This window comes from Clupea harengus, chromosome 2 (genome assembly GCF_900700415.2).
Source record: "Clupea harengus chromosome 2, Ch_v2.0.2, whole genome shotgun sequence".
Lineage (NCBI taxonomy): Eukaryota > Metazoa > Chordata > Actinopteri > Clupeiformes > Clupeidae > Clupea > Clupea harengus.
The window spans coordinates 10098792-10107447 of NC_045153.1; the positions used below are offsets into that span (position 1 = coordinate 10098792).

The 8656-nt window shown below is 44.4% G+C and overlaps 1 protein-coding gene across 1 annotated transcript in view; it reads right to left on the reverse strand.

The window, feature by feature from the left end:
• The window catches only part of ralba (v-ral simian leukemia viral oncogene homolog Ba (ras related)), a 23949-nt gene extending 16255 nt beyond the window's left edge, over nucleotides 1–7694 (reverse strand). Inside the window, exon 1 of the mRNA XM_012829435.3 lies at nucleotides 7537–7694. The gene's annotated coding sequence lies outside the window, so the exon portion shown is untranslated. The remainder of the gene's footprint in view (nucleotides 1–7536) is intronic.
• Nucleotides 7695–8656: the final 962 nt, after the last annotated feature.

The window sequence follows — 8656 nt, forward strand, 5'->3', positions numbered from 1 at the left end:
CCTCCCCAGCGCCTCACTCAGAGACGGTTCCAACAGCATACTAACAATCCCTGCCAGGGCACAGGAAGCCCACTGAGAGATGGGGGGAGGGAGGGTGCCGAATAAGGGGTCACTGTGTGTGTGTGTGTGTGTGTGTGTGTGTGTGTGTGTGTGTGTGTGTGTGTGTGTGTGTGTGTGTGTGTCTGAAAGAGAGAGAGAGAGAGAGGTCTGTTAGTGTATGTAAGTGTGAGGCTGCGTATGTGTCTGGCATATGAATGTTTCTGCAGAACATTGATCAGCACCCAGGTAATATCATCAGCAGGAGAAGCCTAACATTTGAGTAAGAGAGAGAGAGATTCATACAGATTCAAACCATCTGGAACTGGCCAGGACAAATGAAACGTACACAGAGAAATATGTAACGTTGTGATGATGTCAGCTGCCGCCACCACCATTCGCTTGGCTTGAGGCCAGAATCAGTCTTAGCACTTTACAGTGTTACAGCGTCACAGAAACTCTGTCAATGTGGTTGTGATTACAGAACCCCCCCCCTGGATAGAGAACTCACCCCCTCCTTCTCTCCCTCTATTGCTACGCATTACTCAAACTTCATGTTTCACCAGTCTGATCTGTGTTTCATATCTGTGAGTCTTCTACCCCTTATTGTGTTCATCCCCTAGCACATAATGTTGTTCCTCTGCTGCAGTTTTGTTTGTTTTTTTCCTTTAGGCTCTCGTGTTGTTGTCGGAGAGTGTGTGTCCCAAGGTAGCTGCCATGAACTTCTGCTTGTCCGTATAATTGCATTCCCGAACTGGCAGAGTAACCAAATCTCCACACTGAGGACAATATACTCCAGATTCCTGTTTCTCTCCAGTTCTCCCCATTTAACATGCTGTTCTTTTTCTCACACTCCAGCAGCCTCCAGTAGCTCACGGTCTGTCCAGTGACCGACCATCTCCAGCAGGGCCTACAGGAGGAGGAACATCTGAGCTCCATCCTCAAGCCAAAGGGGTTGAAGCCATAAGTCACCCTTCACACCTCCTACGCACAAGGGGCCTCTTTAATACAGAGCAGACCCCCTCTCTATGCTATCTCCAGGCCCTTTGCATGCCGTCGCTGACATAACTCAACACACACGCGCACACACACACTGGCATGCACACACACACACACACACACGCCCCAAACAGATACTCACTCACACACACACACACACACACACACACCCTCACCCTGTAAAGTGGGTCAGCATCAGGCAAGAGCGCTAATGGAAACACACTCATATGGACACACCAAACCTTCACTTAGGGGCCTACTATTCCACACATATCACATCTAGCAAACTTGCTTTTGCAGGGCTTCAGTGTGCTGGCTGATCTCTTTATCTACGACGGATATGTGCTGTTCTACAATGACATTCATTTCTGAACTAATTATTTAATATTTATTGATTGTGTTAGAACACACAGCAGCGCAACCAGGTAGACACAGGAAAAAGGCACATCAGAAACACACTGTGTGTGCACAGTATCCACCGCATGAATACAGGTCCTGTTATTCTACCATTAAACCAAAACGAGGAAGTGACTTCACCACGTCAGTGTTGATACTTAGAGGACAGGCGTTTACTGCTGGCACAGGTAGTTCGTTGATTTTAAGTACACAAGGACCCACGCACTGTCTCCACACAACAATGACTTACACCCGCCCTGTCTTACAGAGGACTTACTGAGAACTCCAGGATTTGCCGTCTGGCGTACGGACTCGTGCTTGCGTACACACTGAGTCACAGTTGTCTGTGATTCAGGGTCCTATGCAGGGCGATGGTCAGTTAGTGTAATAGAGATGGACACTACTGTTGGAGAAGGTCATCACAGAGCACAGGACAACAACACCTTCCCAAAGTCCCCCAAATCCGAGCCGTTTGTATGACGTGAGCAGCTGGCCGACCTACAGTAGACAGATGAGAAAGGAAACACCTATGTGCATGTTCCTTCATGTTGTGGTTGGCTTGTTTCAGCGATTTAAAAGTCTTGGGTGTGTGAGGGTGTGTGTGTGTGTGTGTGTGTGTGTGTGTGTGTGTGTGTGGGTGGGTGTGTGCGTGTGCGTACACGTGTGCGTGTGCGCGCGCAGGTAATAAAAGGACTAGTTTCTCTTGATCAGCCCTATAAGGACCTATTTGACCTCATGCTGGCTGGTATTGTCACAGAGCTCTGTTAGAAACTGAACAAGTGAGCCCAGAATGCCTCGGCCCATCTCCCAGAGCATGCTGGGACATGCAGCTAATTCTCGGGAGGCCAATCTGGACGACATCTGCAGCATGTTCCTGAGACTGGGTGGATACATAAAGGAGAGAGATATAGAGAGAGAGAGATAGATAGAGAGAGAAAGAGAGACAGACAGAGAGAGATAAAGAGACACACAGAGAGAGAGCGAGAGAGAGAGAGAGAGCAGATATCGATATGGTTAAGAATACATTTCTTGCTTTCTCAAGGGTATTCATCCCTCTCAGCCCTCGTAAAACCCCTCTCGCAGTGAGAAAAATAAGACACAGTCTCTTCGCAATGCCTCACCGTGAAAAAGCAGAGAAGTTGGTGTTTTTGTTTTGTTTGTTTTTTTGTCAGGAACTTGTCGAGCAGCATCCTTCTCCCTGTCTGCATCAGCAGGGTGTGTGTGTGTGTGTGTGTGTGTGTGTGTGTGTGTGGCTGGGTGAGGGGAAGCAGAGACGTGTGCAGCGGGTGACACCTGTGAGTTATGGAGATACATGTTTTACTCCCCTGAGGACCAAACAGTGAACCTCAGATTCCTCGGTTACCGCGACAACCAAACCTCCAGGGAATCCATCAGCATTGGGGGGGGGGGCTTAAATGAACGAGCCTTCCCAGGGCTCCCTTTCCCACAAAACTGGAACAAATTGGTCAGATCGTTCTTCCGCCAGCAAAACAAAGACGTACAGTTCCCCTCGTCTGATTTTCAGAGTCAAATACACTGAGTTAGGGAACCAAAGAAACAACGCAGAGCTGGAGAGACAGCTCTGAAATGCTTCCTCAGAGGAACAGAGATGATAAAGAGCGACTGAAGTTATCTGTGTGATCTATGTGGCATCAGGGCATGGTTACTGGGAGGCTCGTTACAGCATATAACGCACCGCTGTGCAGTGTTGTTATGTGATCTATGATGGCCTCGGTTTCTCATGGGGATCTGCTGTGATGCTGTGCAGTTCCAGCAACTCCCATCTGATAACACTCTTCATATTATGACAACTGCGTCAAACAGGAAGGAATGGGAGGGAGGAAGCTCGACAGAAAGTAAAACAACAACTCATCATACTGTAACATTTTTGCTAGTATCAGTTCAACATTCAGATGAACATCCATAGACTGTTGGTAAGTGCTCTCAGTGTTTTCAGTTCCTGGAGAAGTGAGCGTGTTTGGGCATCCATTATTTACTCATGTAGATGGTTACTGAGGGTTACTGACAAAGTGCTTATGATAAAGATACACATCACCCTGTGTTTCAATAATTCTGCAAAACATGTGAAAGTTTTTTGTGCTAAATGCAAAACATGTGAAAGCATCTTTACATGACCTCACTTGATCCAAGTGATGAGCCAGATGAACCATTGTGTATGAAGCTTTGAAATGCCTTCTCTGGTAGGTGCTATGATGAAGTTAGGGCTTATCCTATTAAGACATGTGAACGTGGATAGTGACAGTGTGACTGCTGTTGGGGATGGTGTTATCTTGTTAGACGGAACTCAGCAACAATCTGATGGCACAGCTGAGCTGAAGGTATGTTCAGAATGCCCAGTCTTCTGCCGTGAGGGTTCTTTTTCTAAAGTTCTAACATTTTTAAAGGCCCTACTGGCCAAAGGCTAGATATAATCTTCGAAAACCTACGGGAGTCTAGAAACCTGTGTTTACTCACGGACGACTCGGGAAGGTTATTTTGAAAGAATTGAATCTGTGTCGAAAGAACCTACAACAGCAATGTTTTGTCTGCATATTAAATCACTACCAAAAACTTTGCCCAAATAAACAATAACTATATAATAAGGTTTTAAATTATTATTTACATTACCAACACCTATCACAAAAGAGGAGTTACATTATGTAGAACGCTGTGTCAAGAAATCTGGACCCATGACTGGCCTAAAACATGCTGGCTGTATGTATTGGCCTACAACATGACAAACTGATTTTACATCTTCAACACAAACTTGAGAGGTTTTTATTTTGGCTATTATAACCTGATAGCAAAGTAGAAAGGATGCACCTGAGAGATGCACCTGAAACTGAACAGCTTTTGCACAATGCAGGCTGACCTCTTTAGTCTTTAAATCAGACTTGAAAGTAGAGAAAGAGCAGTCACAGAGAGAGTGAGTAAGAACAGTTTGGGGGTTTGGGGTCCATGGCACTGAAAGACCTGCCTACCTAAGGTGGAAAGACTGGTGTGTGAGACAGCGAGTGGGTTAGACTGGTGTGTGTGAGACAGCGAGTGGGTTAGACTGGTGTGTGTGAGACAGCGAGTGGGTTATCGCAAGAAGACCTGAGAGAGCGAGAGGGAGAGTATGGGGTCAGGAGTTCACTGAGGTAGAGGGGAGCAGGATTATGCAGAATTTTCTGGTGAAAATGAACCATATACGTTATACCTTTGAACCTTATAGCCAGTGTGTTAATTGTATAATTGACAAGTGATTGTGCTCCCAATTATTGCTGATGCATTTCAGGTGTGTGTGTCATGTGACTGTCTATATAAGCTGATGCACCTGCACAAAATAAATTGATTGAGTGTTTTCTCAGAACTTGCATCCAGTCTCTGCATGTTATTTGTCCTCCCAAGTTTATATGTTTGAGTCGGTATATCTAGCAGTCAAGCTCTGTTTAACACAGTGTAGCTGAGAAAGGATGGAGGAGATGTAAGCAGAAGGTTGGTATGAGTGAGAACTCTGCGGAGTTCTGAATATACTGTAGCGTCAAGACTTTACAGGGAGGCCAACGAAGGAGGACAACCGCATTTCCAGACAACCATCGTTCAGGGCAGTGTCATATCACTTATGATGACTTCATAATCAGCTTCTTTCTTGGTGAACTAAATCCAAGTCAAAAACCCATTGTGCATGGTCCCGAAACACTCCCAAAATGACCCCAATCTTTTCGCCTGACTCAGGGCCTGAATCTGATCCTATTTGGATCTGCTCTGGAGCTGTTCCCCAATGACCAGCTGTTACCAAGGATGGCTTTCTCTCTTTCCCTAAGCAATGGAGGCAACAGTAACCATGGTGATCCCCACCCAGGAAACCACCTCTTCTGCATGCATGCATGCATTTATATCTCTGAATTCATATGTGAGATTTACGTACATGTTTGACAGATGTAATGTTATGTGTTCTAAATTGTAATAGTGTTTGACTATGTGAAGCATTTAGTCTTTCACGAAGATAAAACACTATGCAGAGTCCTGAACTATAGCCTACTGAATGATCGGTCCTGTTTTCTTACAAACAAAACTGACTTTACAATTGTGTGTTATTGGTCCACATCGGACAAGCCTTGTTTTAGGGTAAACCACCTTGTGGGCCAGCACAGACTTTTAAGGATAAACACAGACCTGTTGCACAGGCTCAGCTGTGTACCACAGAGGGCCAGAAATGACTACATGGCAGGATTTAAAGGCCAGTGAAGGACAAGCATAGCTACGCCGAGTGGCATGGAAAACATCAGTACACTGTCCATACACTGCTGTCCACATGACTATGTCCATAGTCACTGCCCTTAACATTTCATAGTTATCAGCTACCACTGCTATTAGAGCTGACTTTATTTATATTACAGGACCTGCAGGCCAGTCATGGGATGAAGCACATATCACAACTGACTGAGGAGTAAACAACTACTAGAGTTAACATGAGTTGATGGAATAATTATAAGGTCATTGTTCTAAATGGGGTTTTTTTGGGTCGTTTTTTGTTTTGTTTCAAGTGTGAACACAAAGAAAAGGTCAGTTAAGCGGAAAAAAACATCTTTTTTCACAATCTGGCGAAAAGTCTTCACGGTCATTCATTACCTTACAATCTTAACGTGCTGTAAGGTCACTGAGTTTTCGTTACAGTATCTCCTGACCAGAGTTTCCACAGGTTAATGGGAGTCGGCTTCTGGCCCACCCAGTCTAGTGATAAGGGAACTAACCATAGCCCAGGCCTCTCAGCTCTGCATCAGAGAACAGAGACCATGCAGAGGACAACTCACAGGGGAAGTAGTTTACACCCTGACAAGGACATACTGAGAAACCCATTGTAGAGGTGAGGAACAGCTAGTCGAAGTTAAACTAATAGCACTGATAATAATAAGAACTTTATTTACAGGGCACTTTTACACGATCAGCGAAATGTACTGTACAAAGAGTAAAAACAAAGGCTGCAAACAATTAGTCTTAGATGAATACGCCACTAACAAGTACAACATGCAGGACTCGGTCCTACTGTGAAGTAGGAGTGCACAGGTGGACTCTATCCATTTCATTGAGTGAAAAGACAAGTTAGGAAGCAATCACGATAGTATGTCCCATCGTTTCGTTTTCTTCTTCAACAACGATCATCAACACACAAATATAAGTCTACCTATGGTACTCATGTTCTCGTTTCTGTATAAAAAAAAACAAAGCCAGCGAGAAAAAGCTGATCATGCCTATGTTGTGTGAGATTTATGAGGGTCGCGAAACCCATTGGATAAGTCGTGAAGTGTAACTTGTGGCACACAAAGCGCTAGGCAGCTTTGTACACAAGCTGAGGTGATCAGTCAGACTGATAACACAGAAAGATCCTGAATAAATGATGGCCTTCATACAGGAGAGGCCTATAGTCTACATGCTGCCTGAAACTCATGCAGTATGTATAGCCTGCCTATGTCGCATGCAATTATCTGTTTGAAGAGGATCAAGAAAAGTCCAACGGACAGCGTTTGTTTGGAGTCTTGCCTTGACACAAATATGTATATACAGGTAGTCCGAATGTAGACTTATCCCAAGAGCTTGTAAAAAGATCAAATATTTACAAACTCCTGTAAGTTAGAACACGAGACCTAGGATAGGCTTCCCTCAGTCGACTTCGAATAGGTTCCTCCAGAGATTTAGGCTGCAGACTACAATAAAATAGCTCTACTAATATTTAACAACAAGCTGTCAACATGCTTAGAATGTTTATCCTCACCGACTGCTGCACTGAAAGCTACAAATACAACGTAAAACAATAATCGTTATAGACGCTACATGACACCACCTCTTTTGTGCCACATCCCTGTTAGCGCCCGCCTCTCAAACACGTTCAGCTCTCTATTGGGTCAAAAGATCTAGTAAAGAGACGTCTTTCCAAAATTCGAAAACACAATGGTCTTCTGAAATGTCATTCAAGTGACGTTGCCCGTAATCAGCGAAATATGTCTCAGAAGAATTAACATAACTGTCAGTATCGTTAATTTCCCATTATACTTCGCGAGAGCATATCAATAACTCTGAAACACGTTGCACATATAATGAATGGAAAGTTTTGTTGAGCCTTACCAAACAAGCACTTTGACGTCTCCCCTTTCTTTGATGCTATCTTGACGAGAGCATTAATGGTGTGTTCCAAGTCATAGAGCTGCCGAGTTTCTCAACCACCAACCTCTGCAACTAAACCCCACCCTCCGGACGTACAAGAATGAAGAAATCTAACAGGATGTGATGTCATGTAGCCAGCAGCCTTTCGCCTGTGAGTTCTCACGATCACAAAATTGTGTCATGATAGTGGTGCCGGACGTTGTAAATAGTCCGTTCGATATGATTCATTGTGGATCAAGAGGGCACTGAATATTCCAAGATAAATAAAAATGTATGTCACGAAATATGGCTGAATGAAAAACGTATGCGCAGTTCTACTCAACAATCTTGCATATCCATATCCAGTTAATACATGTTAGGGTTAGGTGTTTGTCATAGGCCTGCTCGGCTATTATATCAAGGTTTGGTTAGTAGCCTATTCATTGGTCCTATCCTAAGCTAGGTATAATGCCTTTTGTAGGTGACTTCCTGTGTGACCGTAATACTAAGTCGTCCATACAAATAAAAGTTCACTCAGAGAGTGGATGTTACCGCCCTCTTGTGTTAAAAATTCAGTAGTGACTACCAGTAAGCCTGGAGATCATAACGGTCAAATATCCACCCATCCATTCATCCATCCATATATCCAGTCAGGAGGACAGGGGCGTGCTAATCCACCAGAATCAGAATCAGAATAGTATTTATTGCCAAGTAGGTTTACACCTACCTGGAATTTGTTCTGGTGCATAGGTGCATACAGTGAACATAAAAACATAAAAACACAATAAGTACTACACATAACATAAAACATAAAAACACAGTAAGTACTACACAAACACAATAAGAACTACAATACAAAAAGCAGGGCAGGAGTGCAAAAGTGGATGTGCAATGTGCAGTGTGCAATGTAGTGTGTGTTAACATAACACAGGCTTGAGGTGTGGGGGCGGGATGAGAGTCCACGTCAGGTGGGGGTGCCGGGCCTTGTTAATAAGTCCAACGGCAGCCGGGAAGAAGCTGGTATTGTGGCGTGAGGTTTTGGTCCTGATGGACCGCAGCCTCCTGCCGGAGGGAAGGACCTCGAAGAGATTGTAAACCAGGT